We start from the raw sequence: 17,573 nt of genomic DNA on the forward strand, positions 1-17,573 counted from the left end.
ATTCAAGGATGTATGCAGTAACGAGTGGATCTTCTTTAATACAGACCCTGTGTATGCAGTAACGAGTGGATCTTCCTAAATACAGACACTGTGTTTGCAGTAACGAGTGGATCTTCCTAAATACAGACCCTGTGTATGCAGTAACGAGTGGATCTTCCTAAATACAGACACTGTGTATGCAGTAACGAGTGGATCTTCCTAAATACAGACCCTGTGTTTGCAGTAACGAGTGGATCTTCCTTAATACAGACACTGTGTATGCAGTAACGAGTGGATCTTCCTAAATACAGACACTGTGTATGCAGTAACGAGTGGATCTCCCTAAATACAGACCCTGTGTTTGCAGTAACGAGTGGATCTTCCTTAATACAGACCCTGTGTATGCAGTAACGAGTGGATCTTCCTTAATACAGACCCTGTGTATGCAGTAACGAGTGGATCTTCCTTAATACAGACCCTGTGTATGCAGTAACGAGCAGATCTTCCTTAATACAGACACTGTGTATGCAGTAACGAGCAGATCTTCCTTAATACAGACTCTGTGTTTGCAGTAACGTGCAGTAACGGTGTGAATCTAATAACAATACCGATAATATAATATCAATGATGAGGTCAAACCTCATTTAACGCTTGTCAATAAACTTTGATGTCACTGTAAATATTATAATTAAATACTCATTCTGTATTGACAATGTTGTTATCAAGTGTTTGTACTACTGTTATTGTTCTGGCTACCATCACCTGATATAATTAAATGGCAATACCCATTCAATGTCCAAGGGGCCACATACATATGAGCCATCATTGGTTCCCTGGCTTCAGGTCGTGATTTCCAATTTGTCTTGTAATTACATTTGTATTGGCGGAGGTGCATCGTAATATTGCCCTCCTGTTTCATAATAATTTCTGCTACACAATATAGTTTCATTCTTTAAAGTACTCATAAAAAACATAAAAGCTGTGCAATGCATTGTCCTAGCGTTGTTTTTTTGTAATGAATGAGGTTTTAACGCCATGTAACATGTTTGTCTTATTTTCTATTTTTGAGGGTCGGGTGCTGACTTAGATCTGGCGTTTTCAATAATTATTATACGACTGTATTGAATAATTACAACATGCTCTTATGTTTGATCAAATTAATTGTTCTGATAGGAGTTTTCTACAAGCCCTATCAACACATCAACATATCACCAAAGCCAACCTTAGGAAACCTTTGAAGTTACAACTGCAACACTTTGAAAGAGTTTGATGGATGAAACAACAACATTAATCAATATTAAGCAGACCTATTGCACGCGCATATTTCCCTGGAGACAACACCTAACAAGGTCAGAACACTCCACTCCAATGTTTTGATTCCAATAGCGATATATGATTTCAGGCAGAACATGGCCACGGTTTTGTTACTCGTCTTCATATACTGTGCTCGAAATGAAATATGATGAAGTATTACATTGTTGGTCAAATACATCAAAAAGTGGTCCTTTAAAACACTTATTTTTGAATATGTTTAGTTCCTTGTGGAAATCGCTTTACAAAACCAATTTTTACGAGACATTCTGGACTTAATGACCATTTAACACCCATCATTTATTCGGTAGTATACGTTGTATGTGCCGTAGTATTATGGCGTTGTTTATCTCGTCAAGTGTGTGACGGGCTTTGATCAATGTCATAGTTGTCTTGTCATAAACAAGATCATAGTTGGGGTATATAGTCCCTGCAGTTTCGGTTGTGCTCATATCAATACGGTAATTCAACGGTTTCGTCCATTAATTCGAACTTAAGTTCGAGGTGTATTACTCGCAAACCATATTAAGCCCGTTGTGAACGCAAGTGCAGGGTGTATTCATCGCAAACCATATTAAGCCCGCTGTGAACGCAAGTGCAGGGTGTATTACTCGCAAACCATATTAAGCCCCCTGTGAACGCAAGTGCAAGGTGAATTACTCGCAAACCATATTAAGCCGCATGTGAACGCAAGTGCAAGGTGTATTACTCGCAAACCATATTAAGCCCCCTGTGAACGCAAGTGCAAGATGTATTACTCGCAAACCATATTAAGCCCCCTGTGAACGCAAGTGCAAGGTGTATTACTCGCAAACCATATTAAGCCCCCTGTGAACGCAAGTGCAAGGTGTATTACTCGCAAACCATATTAAGCCCCCTGTGAACGCAAGTGCAAGATGTATTACTCGCAAACCATATTAAGCCCCATGTGAACGCAAGTGCAAGGTGTATTACTCGCAAACCATATTAAGCCCCATGTGAACGCAAGTGCAAGGTGTATAACTCGCAAACCATATTAAGCCTCATGTGAACGCAAGTGCAAGGTGTATTACTCGCAAACCATATTAAGCCCCATGTGAACGCAAGAGCAAGGTGTATTAGTCGCAAACCATATTAAGCCCCCTGTGAACGCAAGTGCAAGGTGTATTACTCGCAAACCATATTAAGCCCCATGTGAACGCAAGTGCAGGGTGTATTACTCGCAAACCATATTAAGCCCCATGTGAACGCAAGTGCAGGGTGTATTACTCGCAAACCATATTAAGCCCCATGTGAACGCAAGTGCAGGGTGTATTACTCGCAAACCATATTAAGCCCCATGTGAACGCAAGTGCAAGGTGTATTACTCGCAAACCATATTAAGCCCCATGTGAACGCAAGTGCAAGGTGTTTTACTCGCAAACCATATTAAGCCCCCTGTGAACGCAAGTGCAAGGTGTATTACTCGCAAACCATATTAAGCCCCATGTGAACGCAAGTGCAGGGTGTATTACTCGCAAACCATATTAAGCCCCATGTGAACGCAAGTGCAAGGTGAATTACTCGCAAACCATATTAAGCCCCATGTGAACGCAAGTGCAAGGTGTATTACTCGCAAACCATATTAAGCCCCCTGTGAACGCAAGTGCAAGGTGTATTACTCGCAAACGATATTAAGCCGCATGTGAACGCAAGTACAAGGTGTATAACTCGCAAACCACATTAAGTCGCATGTGAACGCAAGTGCAAGATCAATTACTCGCAAACCATATTAAGTCGGATGTGAACGCAAGTGCAAGGTGTATTACTCGCAAACCATATTAAGTCGCATGTGAACGCAAGGGCAAGGTGTATTACTCGCAAACCATCTTAAGCCCCCCAGTGAACGCAAGTGCAAGGTGTTTTACTCGCAAACCATATTAAACCGCATGTGAACGCAAGGGCAAGGTGAATTACTCGCAAACCATATTAAGCCCCCTGTGAACGCAAGTGCAAGGTGTATTACTCGCAAACCATATTAAGCCGCATGTGAACGCAAGTGCAAGGTGTATTACTCGCAAACCATATTAAGCCCCCTGTTAACGCAAGTGCAAGGTGTATTACTTGCAAACCATATAATGTCCCATGTGAACGCAAGTGCAAGATGTATTACTCGCAAACCATATTAAGCCGCATGTGAACTCAAGTGCAGGATGTATTACTCGCAAACCATATGATGTCCCATGTGAACGCAAGTGCAAGGTGTATTACTCGCAAACCATATAATGTCCCATGTGAACGCAAGTGCAAGATGTATTACTCGCAAACCATATTAAGCCGCATGTGAACTCAAGTGCAGGATGTATTACTCGCAAACCATATGATGTCCCATGTGAACTCAAGTGCAGGATGTATTACTCGCAAACCATATGATGTCCCATGTGAACGCAAGTGCAAGGTGTATTACTCGCAAACCATATTAAGCCGCATGTGAACTCAAGTGCAGGATGTATTACTCGCAAACCGTATGATGTCCCATGTGAACGCAAGTGCAAGGTGTATTACTCGCAAACCATATTAAGCCGCATTTGAACGCAAGTGCAATGTGTATTACTCGCAAACCATATAATGTCCCATGTGAACACAAGTGCAAGATGTATTACTCGCAAACCATATTAAGCCGCATGTGAACTCAAGTGCAGGATGTATTACTCGCAAACCATATGATGTCCCATGTGAACGCAAGTGCAAGATGTATCACTCGCAAACCATATTAAGCCGCATGTGAACTCAAGTGCAGGATGTATTACTCGCAAACCATATTAAGCCCCATGTGAACTCAAGTGCAAGGTGTATTACTCGCAAACCATATAATGTCCCATGTGAACGCAAGTGCAAGATGTATTACTCGCAAACCATATTAAGCCCCATGTGAACTCAAGTGCAAGGTGTATTACTCGCAAACCATATAATGTCCCATGTGAACGCAAGTGCAAGATGTATTACTCGCAAACCATATTAAGCCCCATGTGAACTCAAGTGCAGGATGTATTACTCGCAAACCATATGATGTCCCATGTGAACGCAAGTGCAAGATGTATTACTCGCAAACCATATTAAGCCGCATGTGAACTCAAGTGCAGGATGTATTACTCGCAAACCATATGATGTCCCATGTGAACGCAAGTGCAAGGTGTATTACTCGCAAACCATATTAAGCCGCATTTGAACGCAAGTGCAATGTGTATTACTCGCAAACCATATAATGTCCCATGTGAACGCAAGTGCAAGATGTATTACTCGCAAACCATATTAAGCCCCATGTGAACGCAAGTGCGAGATGTATTACTCGCAAACCATATTAAGCCGCATGTGAACGCAAGGGCAAGGTGTATTACTCGCAAACCATATTAAGCCCCCTGTGAACGCAAGTGCAAGGTGTTTTACTCGCAAACCATATTAAGCCCTCTGTGAACGCAAGTGCAAGGTGTATTACTCGCAAATCATATTAAGCCCCCTGTGAACGCAACTGCAAGGTGTATTACTCGCAAATCATATTAAGCACCCTGTGAACGCAAGTGCAAGGTGTATTACTCGCAAACCATATAATGTCCCATGTGAACGCAAGTGCAAGGTGTATTACTCGCAATCCATGTTAAGCCGCATGTGAACGCAAGTGCAAGATTTATTACTCGCAAACCATATTAAGCCGCATGTGAACGTAAGAGCAAGGTGTATTACTCGCAAACCATATTAAGCCCCCTGTGAACGCAAGTGCAAGGTGTATTACACGCAAACCATATATTGCCCATGTGAACGCAAGTGCAAGGTGTATTACTCGCAAACCATATTAAGCCCCCTGTGAACGCAAGGGGAAGGTGTATTACTCGCAAACCATATTAAGCCCCCTGTGAACGCAAGTGCAAGATGTATTACTCGCAAACCATATTAAGCCCCCTGTGAACGCAAGGGCAAGGTGTATTACTCGCAAACTATATTAAGCCCCCTGTGAACGCAAGTGCAGGGTGTATTACTCGCAAACCATATTAAGCCCCCTGTGAACGCAAGTGCAGGATGTATTACTCGCAAACCATATAATGTCCCATGTGAACGCAAGTGCAAGGTGTATTACTCGCAAACCATATTAAACCGCATGTGAACGCAAGTGCAGGATGTATTACTCGCAAACCATATTAAGCCCCCTGTGAACGCAAGTGCAAGGTGTATTACTCGCAAACCATATAATGTCCCATGTGAACGCAAGTGCAAGATGTATTACTCGCAAACCATATTATGCCGCATGTGAACTCAAGTGCAAGATGTATTACTCGCAAACCATATAATGTCCCATGTGAACGCAAGTGCAAAATGTATTACTCGCAAACCATATTAAGCCCCCTGTGAACGCAAGTGCAAGGTGTATTACTCGCAAACCATATAATGTCCCATGTGAACGCAAGTGCAAGATGTATTACTCGCAAACCATATAATGTCCCATGTGAACGCAAGTGCAAGATGTATTACTCGCAAACCATATAATGTCCCATGTGAACGCAAGTGCAAGGTGTATTACTCGCAAACCATATTAAGCCGCATGTGAACGCAAGTGCAAGATGTATTACTCGCAAACCATATAATGTCCCATTTGAACGCAAGTGCAAGATGTATTACTCGCAAACCATATTAATTCCCTAGTGAACTCGAGTGTGATGTTTTGTTGCAGCAAACCAATTTATTTTGAACTCAAGTGAGCGGTTTATAAGTGCTTGGAAACCAAAGTTATTACCCCAAAGAGCTCAAGCGGGATGAGTGCTTTACCATATGAACCCCTCAGTGAATATCAGCCTGACCGTTCAAAGTCTGCCTAACCGTTGAAAGTCAGTTTATATCCCAAAATGTAATGAATATACTTGTACATATGTAAGTTTCTTGTCGTTTGTTCCCGTTTAAGACTTTGGTATGTAATCCTTATAAACCAAATCATTCTAGTCTCTTGATTAATGGATAATATTGGCACATGGCTGTGAATCAAAGGTTGTCCGGTTAGCGCACTCGCTTCTCACCTAGGCGACCCGGGTTCGATTCCCGGCTTGGGCGCATGTGAGTTTGGTTTGTGGTCACCAAGCCGGACAAGTGGGTTTTCTCCGGGTTCTCCGGTTTCCCCCACAACACAAGACCACACTCTCGCGTAAAATCGTGCCAACGAGAGTGATTAATATAATGTTGTAATAACTTGTTTCACAATCGTTGTAAAATAAATATGTTTAAACTAATCAAAGGTTGGTTATACCATCTACTTTTTCATATTGATAGGTTTTGATGGTGAATGGTTTGTGACTTCAAAAACATGCTGAACATGCTGGATCTACTAGATCTCATTATTTTTGAATATTTGTTCACCTCATTGTTTGTACATCTACAATATATTTGGTCACTTAATCGAATACACATTGGTCACGTTCAACTAATTTTATTTTCTTATAAGAAACGTAACTTTTTAATAACGTTGTTTAAACTTTAGTACACAACTGGAACTTTCTCCCCATATACGTTGTTTGGATCGTGAAGCACTAGAAATCATTGTTATTTCGCGTGCAAAATGATCAAATGTCGTTATAATATATAGGGAATTTATTTAGTAGTCTGTGACCTTTATCACAATCTCCTAACGAATAAAAAACCGTGAAACCTATTGTTGCATTGATACAGGAAAGGGAAACGAGTCTACTGTCGTAAGGATAAATGCAACATTTACATAAGGCAGCTTTTATAACTCATCAAGTCATTTTTATATATATAATAAAGAAATAAAGTCTCATCAGACAAGAACGATACATTATCCACGACGTTTTATCAAGAAAGAAGCAATAACAGAAAGAAGACATGACAATACTTCTGCGACATGATTCAAATATACCTGATTAATATATTATTAATATATACATTATAACATAAACCCATATATATATATATTATTAATGTATATATATATTTAATATAACATGATTATACATGCATGATTAATATTTACACGGTTGATATATACATGATTAATTCTGTTAAATGCTATACCAATATGTAGAATTATGGCGGCCGTGACTGTGGGACATAGACATGGGTAATGCCACTCATCTAATACGTTTTATATCATACCTAACCAGAACAAGATGTAAAAAATACAAAGTAACTACAATGGCATACTAATGCAAAAACTTATATAACCATATATATAAATAAAAAAGTGGGTTGCAGTCTAGTGGGTACGGCAATTTCATTACTAGGGACATTCACTGTGGGCTTTAACATCATATTTCCACTGAATTGCATTTTTCTCATATGACTTGAACGATTGAAGCGCTCCGAATATTATTAGCGGGGGAGAAATCACAATTGAGAAAGTATAACTTCTGAAGAAGGATTAAATATATGTGCTTTATGCTTGTACAATTTGCGTAGAGTACACGATGACTTGTACAATCGTACCAGTTGTTACGGAGAAATGATGACCTTATGGCTATCTGCATAACACACATTAATTGGAAGTTGATTTTAAATAAACAAACAGGATCAATCGTCCTGGGCAGGTCTTTCCTGCATTTACAAAACGGACCTAGATAGTGGTCTGAGAATCACAGTATCTGAGACCTTGCCTCTAGGTGTGACATGAACATGACCCTGTCCAGCTATGAAATACAGCTATGAATTACGTTTTCATGGCGCAACGTTGAAAGATGGTGAACCTAGGTGCCAAGTTGTTTTGAAAGCCAGGCGGCATTTTTGGATCCGGCTATATTTGATGTTTGACTTTTGAACATTTATATACTTAATATACAGAAAATGGCCGAAGAGGCTTAACCGTGAATTGTATAACAATATTGTGAATGCTTATTCCTGACTAGTGATTTAAAAATTAATCCTTCCAAATGTTGAAACGAAATTAAACAGACGAACACAATAGTTTGCTAACATATTTCAAAGTACGACTTAATTCGGTGCTAGAAGAGAAGACAGTGGGTTACATGTAGCATTATTTGAAATAACAATGCTACGAACACATTACAAACAAGTGCAAATTTGTCCCGAAATAAAAGTACATTTCAAGAAAGATTGGAACTGCAATAATAGTATGAAAGATTTGATGTTTATTTAATCCCACTCTCGTAAATCATCTTCTCTTTTATAAGTCAGTATTCCCTAATGTAAACACCTAACGGCAGACACATAAATCAATCTATAGCTAGACGTTCGTTTTCCTTAACTGGACCTCCATAGACTTTAAAATAGGTTACAATTTACTTTACAAGGCATTATCATAAACATGTACACTTTAATGTATTTGAAGTCCTCGCTCACCTATATCTAGTAAACAATGGAATGTGAGTACTAAGCAAACCTCTCTGCATTTGACAAGAAAAATTTTCTGTTGTTGAGTGAAACGAATTAACAGAAAATCACTTTCCCTTGTGAATTTAAAAAAGACTATATAGTTGACCATGACTATGGTTGATAGTTGCCCCAGTTCGAAGAAAAAATATCCGAGAGCGTAAGCCTTAGGGTAACGCATAACTGGTGTTTAGAAGTAAATATTGGTAAAACAAAAACTGTAATGTTTTGCAAAACAATGGTGCAAAACGAAATTATGCCTTTGTTTCATATTTTACTACATACGGGTGTGAAATATGGCGATTCACAAAATCTACACAGTTGGAGAGGATACGTCTAAGATTTTTGCAAAGCTATACTTGGGGCTAAACAATCAACTTCAAACGCTGTTGTATATCGTGAATAGTTTGATACCTGTTATTACATAAAAATGGATGTGTACGCAGTTTTAGATACTGCTTTAAACTTAAGAAAAGTGATAATATAGTTATTCAATCGGTCATTGAAGATACTATGCTTGATATTGATAATGATTAATCAAACTATTTTAGTCATGTTAACAACCTTCTTACACAATATGTTTTTTTTTATTATATATGTTGTGATGATTCACAGATAGACGAAAAACATGTTTATGTATTTTTAAACAACGTTTCATAGACGACAATAGGAAAGAAATGTGTATTTAACTGTAAATAGGGAACGAAAAACCTCATTTGAATTTGAATCTTAATCAGACAAAATCGCGACAAGAAATCTAAAAATTGCTATTACAAAATTACCTATTTGCTCTTATTATTTAAAAATACATACTGGTAGATCTGATAGACTAGACAGGAACTTGCGTCATTGTCATGTATGTGATATAATGCATTAGAAGCCGAGTATCACTTTATGTTAAGGTGTTCACCATATGTCCTTTCAAGATAAAATTATATTACAATTTAATTTAGAGTTAGAACTAGTATGTTTAAACTTGTATATCTGTTTAATACACATAATAAATCTGATGCATTTATGGTATCGGAAGAATTTAAGATTCGATATACTTTATTAATGAATATATACTAGATTATTTATTGGTGCATCGTAATAAGTAGCTTTTGACATAAACATTAAGAATGTTTCAATCATGTTTTATCCTTTTGTTAAGATATTTCACTTTATTTGCCATGCTAGTAAGTCACATTGATTCGACCCGCATCTAGACATAAGAAATATAAATGAAAGTCAATAAACTTACCTCGCAAATGTTTACGATATCGGCATCCTTTTCGTGCGTTTGGGTACTTTTGCACACTTGCATACATTTGGCTATATTAAATTAATATTTTACGTATATATTTCTAAATAAGTTCATTTATAATGACATAAGATATTAATATGACAGGGATGCCGCGAATTTGTATTGCATGTAAACGTTAATGTCATTTACTTCTTGTACTCACGGTTTACGATACATTAATGAAGATGATAATGAAAATCCCTTTAAGATCTATATAATTGCCAAATAACTACACTTGACTTCGTGTATAACACTTGAGTTAGCGTAATTTTGAGTACGAATCGTTGTAAAGTTCTAGTTTTGCAAAGGAAAGTTGACATGCTCCATCTTAGTTACTTGATTGAACACTGCTATGTTGCGTTAATCGATTACCTGTAATGTGTACATATTAAAGGCCTTGGTGAAAGTTGTTGATTTTATATTTTAAATTGTTGGTAGAAAGTTTTGAATGTCCACTTTACATTTCTTTTATATAAAACCAATATGGCTTCCGCCGTTTCTTGGCCGCCCGCAAAGTGTCAGGTCAAAAGTGGAGTTAAACCTGGTCGTTTCAAGGCCGAAAACGAACCGCTCTGTTTTTACACCGGCCAAATAATGGCCAGGCCCAATTTCGGCGAACTTGCTGGGAGAAGACATTCATGTTTAGGTCTTCAGTGAGACAAGCCGCAGTTTTAGTTTTCTCTCTTTTTTTATAAACTTTGGATTTTTTGGGAAATGTTTGATAATTTTACAAAGATTTGAATCGAATTAAAAAAACTATGTAGCTGTCATTTTATTTATCTTCAAAATTGGAACATTTTTTCAATTATTCTTGTTTAGAATTCTGAAATACTAAATCAAACTTGTATTTGACCTGAGTAATTTGAGACTTTCTGAAAGTATGAACACTTACGTTTATTTGTGACACATTCAAAAATCAAAGAAGTTGTAATTTTAGTACACTTTTAAACCATGTTCGAGTCGCATTCTTTTCTGCAACCCGAGGACGACCCTAACAGCTGTGGGGTATCAATATATTGACAATTTTTAAATTCATCATTTATACGTCAATAATATAAGTCGCTCACTGCATAATATAATTCAAGTGTTTATATATCTTTATGCAAATATAACATAAACAACTGCACAGTTTTTGTGTAATAAAAATATATATATAAAATAAAGATATAAAGAATAAACAAAACAACCATTTATTTTCCTGTACAATACATATGTGTTGTCATCTGTCACTGATTTCGACCGGTTTCAGAAATAATATTGTGGAATATTATAGGATTTGATTTGCATGAAAGCAGGAACGTAAAAATGAGATAAAACAAATAAGTTTTGAATGGCATTAGCTTTTAAAAATAACGAGTAATTGAAAATTAACATAGCAAACATGTTCTAACGTGTTTTCGGAATTAAACGGCAATATTTCTATTCTTCAAATATTTCCTGTTTTTACATCGGCTGATTTTGACGTTTCTTGAATATGTGAACACAGCTAGTTTTTCAAGGCTAGGATGTGTTTTATTAGAAGTGGAATGATCCTAGCAATTTCTTTGGAAGGTTCCACAATCTAACTGTTTTTTCCCAAACCGGTTCAAATCATTAAAAAGTTACAAAACATATGTTTTATACAGAACAAAAACATGGATGACCTTGTCTTCCGGCTGATAATTGCCCCGGTGAAAAATGGTAACCCAGTGGCTGAAGCCGTAAGATATGTACCTTCCCACCTGGACAATTATCATCCATAAGCCATGGTAACCCAGTGGCTGAAGCCGTAAGATATGTACCTTCCCACCTGGACAATTATCATCCATAAGCCGTGGTGACCCAGTGGCTGAAGCCGTAAGATATGTACCTTCCCACCTGGACAATTATCATCCATAAGCCATGGTAACCCAGTGGCTGAAGCCGTAAGATATGTACCTTCCCACCTGGACAATTATCATCCATAAGCCGTGGTAACCCAGTGGCTGAAGCCGTAAGATATGTACCTTCCCACCTGGACAATTATCATCCATAAGCCATGGTAACCCAGTGGCTGAAGCCGTAAGATATGTACCTTCCCACCTGGACAATTATCATCCATAAACCGTGGTAACCCAGTGGCTGAAGCCGTAAGATATGTACCTTCCCACCTGGACAATTATCATCCATAAGCCGTGGTGACCCATGTATTATCCTTTAAATTATTAACAAATGGCGTTTATAAGCACGATTTATTCGTGCTCATAAGATTTGGGAAACCGATACGTTCACATCAATTCTATTGATTGTTAAATTTTAGAAGAAAATATTAATCATGTAGTAAAAATGTGCAATAACACGCAACTTTATCTAATGCATTATTTACACGTTTTCACGTTTCAAAGAACTGAACGATAGAAAACACGGGCGTACAACTACGTGAATCATATAAAATGATTTGTATTCTATACAAGGAGCTTACGGGAGATCAGGCCCGACATCTAGTGGAAAGCCAGATACTATAGCATTGATGATATCTGAGTTTTTCCCGTACAAGGGGTTTATCTCAGTTTTATCTCCACCAGTTGACGACCTCTGTAAGCTCCGTTTCCTACCAAGCATGTTATTGCCTAGAATTATCTTGATTGTGATGCAACGTTATGTTGTTAATGTTAACCAGTTTCCCACCGTGCTTCTCTATGAGATTTCAAATAAATATACCTTGGAATGTTACTGATTTGTTGTTTTCTTAAAGAGTTTCTAGAATGTAATTCAGGAATCGACACTTGTTTCCCATCATTCTACACTATTTACAGCTTTAGTAAGGATTGCTGTAGTTGATTGATAACAAATAAATGAAATCAGGGTGCTAATGAATTGTGAAATGTGACGTGAACAACCAGGGAACGCATTACCTTCACACCCATGCAATTATGTAATTACTTGTGTTAACGTGCACTTAAATAAGTTCATTACTGCGTTAAATTCAAACAATCTCAATGGAAGTAATCAATTATACACTGAATAATTTATGTGCTGATGAAGCAATTGCCTTAATGATTATGTTTCAACTTTTAGTCGAATGCATGTTTTTTTGGATACTCCTGGTACACTGGTTATTCTTTTATGCATTGAAGTTTGTGCGACATTTTGCTGTGAAATTCTCGTTATCATAAATATTGAATGAGGCAGTTTCATTGGTGCCAAATGGGGGTCTCTAGGGAATCTAAGCCAATCAAATTAGGTCGTGTGTAATTTTCTATTTCAAGTTACAATCCACTGTATAACGTTGTTGATAATCATATAAGATGAATATTATTAAGCTGAAACACGCAAGTTAATTGGAAGCATGGTTTACTCCCATACCTCATTAATATTCATTTTCAGTCAATTTTAAATGGAATCAAGTACCGAGGTCGCCGACGATGAGTTTTTAAATGAATATCGATTGAAGCGAAGAAGAATAGCTGATACACATGTGTCTATAGGCGGAACAATACAATACCATCTAGTATCTTGACCGAACAAATTCATTTAAACAAACTGAGCGTGGGGAGTACAACCGAAACAAACCGACACTTAATAATTTATGTGTGGATTACAACTGAAACAAACCAAATCTATGTGCGTGGGGATTGTAACCGAAACAAACCGACCCTATGTGCGTGGGGATTGTAACCGAAACAAACCGACCCTATGTGCGTGGGGATTGTAACCGAAACAAACCGACCCTATGTGCGTGGGGATTGTAACCGAAACAAACCGACCCTATGAGAGCGGGGATTGCAACTGAAACAAACAGCAGCAAACCGTCCCTATGAGAGTGGGGATTGCAACTGAAACAAACCGTCTCCATGGATGTGGGGATTGCAACTGAAACAAACCGTTCCTAAATGCGTGGGGAGTGCAACTGAAACAAACAGCCCCTATGTGCGTGGGAATTGCAACTGCGTGGGGAGTGCCTACACATGGATGTGGGGATTGAAACTGAAACAAACCGTTCATATGTGCGTGGGGAGTGCAACTGAAACAAACAGCCCCTATGTGCGTGGGAATTGCAACTGCGTGGGGAGTGCCTACACATGGATGTGGGGAGTGCAACTGAAACAAACCGTCCCTATGTGCGTGGGGAGTGCAACTGCAACAAACCGACCCTATGTGCGTGGGGAGTGCAACTGCAGCAAACCGACCCTATGTGCGTGGGTAGTGCAACTGTAACAAACCGTCCCTATGTGCGTGGGGATTGCAACCGAAACAAACCAAACCTATGTGCGTGGGGATTGCAACTGAAACAAACCGACCCTCTGTGAGTGGGGATTGCAACTGAAACAAACCGACTATATGTGCGTGGGGATTGCAACTGAATCAAACCGACCATATGAATGTGGGGAGTGCAACTGAAACCGTCCCTATGGGAGTGGGGATTGCAACTGAAACAATACGTCCCTCTGGAAGTGGAGATTGCAATTGAAACAAACCGTCCCTACGAAAGTGGGCATTGCAACTGAAACAAACCGGCAGTATGTGCATGGGGAGTGCAACTGAAACAAACCGACCACATGAGAGTGGGGATTGCAACCGAAACAAACCGTCCCTTTGTGCGTGGGGATTGCAACTGAAATTAACCGACGCTATGAGTGGGGATTGCAACTGAAATAAACAGTCCCTTTGTGCGTGGGGATTGCAACTGAAACAAACCGTCCCTATGAGAGTGAGTATTGCAACCGAAACAAACCGACCCTATGAGAGAGGGGATTGCAACTTAAAAAAACGACCCTACCTGCGTGGGGATTGCAACTGAAACAAACCGTTCCTATGAGAGTGGGGATTGTAACTGAAACAAACCTTCTTCATGGATGTGGGGCTTGTAACTGAAACAAACCGTTCCTTTGCGCGTGGGGATTGCAACTGCAACAAACCGACCCTATGTGCGTGGAATGTGCAACTGAAACAAACCGACCCTATGTGTGTGGTGAGTGAAACTGAAACAAACCGTTCCTATGTGCGAGGGGAGTGCAACTGAAACAAACCGACCCTATGAGAGTGGGAAGTGCAACTGAAACAAACCGACCCTTTGTGCGTGGGAAGTGCAACTGAAACAAACCTCCCCTGTGGCGTGGGGATATCAACTGCAACATACCGACCCTATGTTCTTGGGGAGTGCAACTGAAACAAACCGGCCATATGTGCGCAGGGAGTGCATCTGAATTAAACCGCTCCTATGTGCGTTGGGAGTGCAACTGAAACAAACCGTTCCTTTGTGAGACGGGAGTGCAACCGAAACAAACCGATCTTATGTGGGTGGGGATTGCAACCTAAACAGCCGACCCTATGGGAGTGGGGATTGCAACTGAAACAAACCGTTCCTTTGTGAGTGGGGACTGCAACTGAAACAAACTGTTCCGATGTGCGTGGGTATTGCAACTGAAACAAACCGACCTATGTGCGGGGGGATTGCACTTGAAACAAACCGACCCTATGTGCGGGGAGATTGCAACTGAAACAAACCGACCAATGTGCGGGGGAATTTCACTTGAAACAAACTGACCCTATGTGCGTGGGGATTGCAACTGAAACCAACCGTTCCACTGTGCGTGGGGAATGCACTTGAAACAAACTGACCCTATGTGCGTGGGGATTGCAACTGAAACAAACCGACCAATGTGCGGGGGGATTGCACTTAAAACAAACCGACCCTATGTGCGGGAAGATTGCAACTGAAACAAACCATTCCTTTATGAGTGGGGATTGCAACTGAAACAAACCGTTCCTATGTGCGTGGGGAGTGCAACTGCAACAAACCGACCCTATGAGAGTGGGGAGTGCAACTGAAACCAAACGACCCTATGTGCGTGGGGAGTGCAACTGCAATAAACCGTCCATATATGCCGGGGGATTGCAACTGAACTGAAACAAACCCACCTGTGCGGGGGTATTTCAACTGAAACAAACCGACCTATGTGCGGGGAGAGTGCAACTGAAACAAATCGACCTATGTGCGGGGAGAGTGCAACTGAAACAAATCGACCTATGTGCGGGGAGGATTGCAACTGAAACAAATCGACCTATGTGCGGAGGATTGCAACTGAAACAAATCGACCTATGTGCGGGGGGAGTGCAACTTTAACAAACCGACACTGTGGGCGGGGGGAGTGCAACTGAAACAAACCGTCCAATGTGCGTGTGGAGAGCAACTTAAACAAACATACTTAAAAATGTCGTGTAAGTGCGATGGTATCAGATACATTCATGAGTTGCTTGTACCGAATCCTGCACAAAATGATAACTATGTTATTTATGCAAAATCTCCAAAAAGATAAACATACAAAATTAATGAAGTTTAGCACAACCAATCATTTTCAACAATTTCGGGTTTACGTATGACCAAACAGTGTATTAAAAAATGTATCCTAGAAGCTCAATAAAACACAACGTATAAAAATAGTAAACTCGGTGTATTAAGAAATTAATGTTTAATGAAACAACGGGTTTTGCCCTACGCAGCTAAATGAAGTAATAACATGAAGTAGAAAGTAGAAACCAAACGTATTTAATTCACAAAAAGACATAGAATTATGTCACGGGCATGACTCGGTGCCGTGTAATTGTGGAACTGCGTAAACAAGAGTCTGTAATAACACGGGCATGTCTGGTACCGTGTAATTGTGGAACTGCGTAAAAGTAGCGTCTGTAATAACACGGGAATGACTGGGTACCGTGTAATTGTGGAACTGCGTAATAATAGTGTCTGTAATAACACGGGAATGTCTGGTACCGTGTAATTGTGGAACTGCGTAAACCTAGATTCTGTAGTAACATGGGCGTGTCTGGGTACCTTGTAATTGTGGACCTGCGTAAACCTAGAGTCTGTGGTAACACGGGCAAGTCTGGGTACCGTGTTATTTTGGAACTGCGTAAACGTAGCGTCTGTTATAACACGGGCGTGTCTGGGTACCGTGTAATTTTAGAACTGCGTAAACGTAGAGTTTGTAATAGCACGGGCATGTCTGGTACCGTGTAATTGTGGAACTGCGTAAACCTAGAGTCTGTAGTAACACGGGCGTGTCTGGGTACCGTGTAATTGTGGACCTGCGTAAATCTAGAGTCTGTGTTAAAACGGGGAAGTCTGGGTACCGTGTTATTTTAAACCTGCGTAAACGTAGCGTCTGTAATAACACGGGCATATCTGGGTACCGTGTAATTTTGGAACTGCGTAAACGTGTAATCTTTAATAACACGGGCATGTCTGGGTACCGTGTAATTGTGGAACTGCGTAAACGTAGCGTCTGTAATAACACGGGCGTGTCTGGGTACCGTGTAATTGTGGACCTGCGTAAACGTAGCGTCTGTTATAACACGGGCATGTCTGGTACCGTGTAATTGTGGTCCGCCCGGTTAGCTCAATCGGTAGAGCGTTGGACTCTGAATCGGACAACCCGGGTTCGATTCCCGGGCGGACCAGGTAACTTCTGTTGTGATTGGTTATGAAATCCTTTCTACGACCATTCGCACTGTACCACTGCCCCTGGCATGTACAGAAGTTTGTCAGTTCCTTGCAGAGGTGAAGGCACCTAGCAGTGGTTCTGCCCAGGATAGGTGTGCGGTGGTAGAACTGTCACTCTGGGACCCTTCAATGTGCTCACGCCGGGACCCGGAGTATAAACTACTAACACCACCACCACCGTGTAATTGTGGACCT

General features: G+C 40.0%; 1 protein-coding gene and 1 non-coding gene across 6 annotated transcripts in view; one reads left to right on the forward strand and one right to left on the reverse strand.

The window, feature by feature from the left end:
* Positions 1–17,573, reverse strand: part of LOC128237482 (5-hydroxytryptamine receptor 1D-like) — a 267,463-nt gene that overhangs the window by 20,927 nt on the left and 228,963 nt on the right. The window lies entirely within an intron of this gene.
* On the forward strand, positions 17,259–17,335 carry Trnaq-cug (transfer RNA glutamine (anticodon CUG)). Its single transcript has one exon. It is a non-coding gene; the product is annotated as a tRNA-Gln (tRNA).

The sequence above is a fragment of the Mya arenaria genome, chromosome 1 (genome assembly GCF_026914265.1).
Source record: "Mya arenaria isolate MELC-2E11 chromosome 1, ASM2691426v1".
Classification (NCBI taxonomy): domain Eukaryota; kingdom Metazoa; phylum Mollusca; class Bivalvia; order Myida; family Myidae; genus Mya; species Mya arenaria.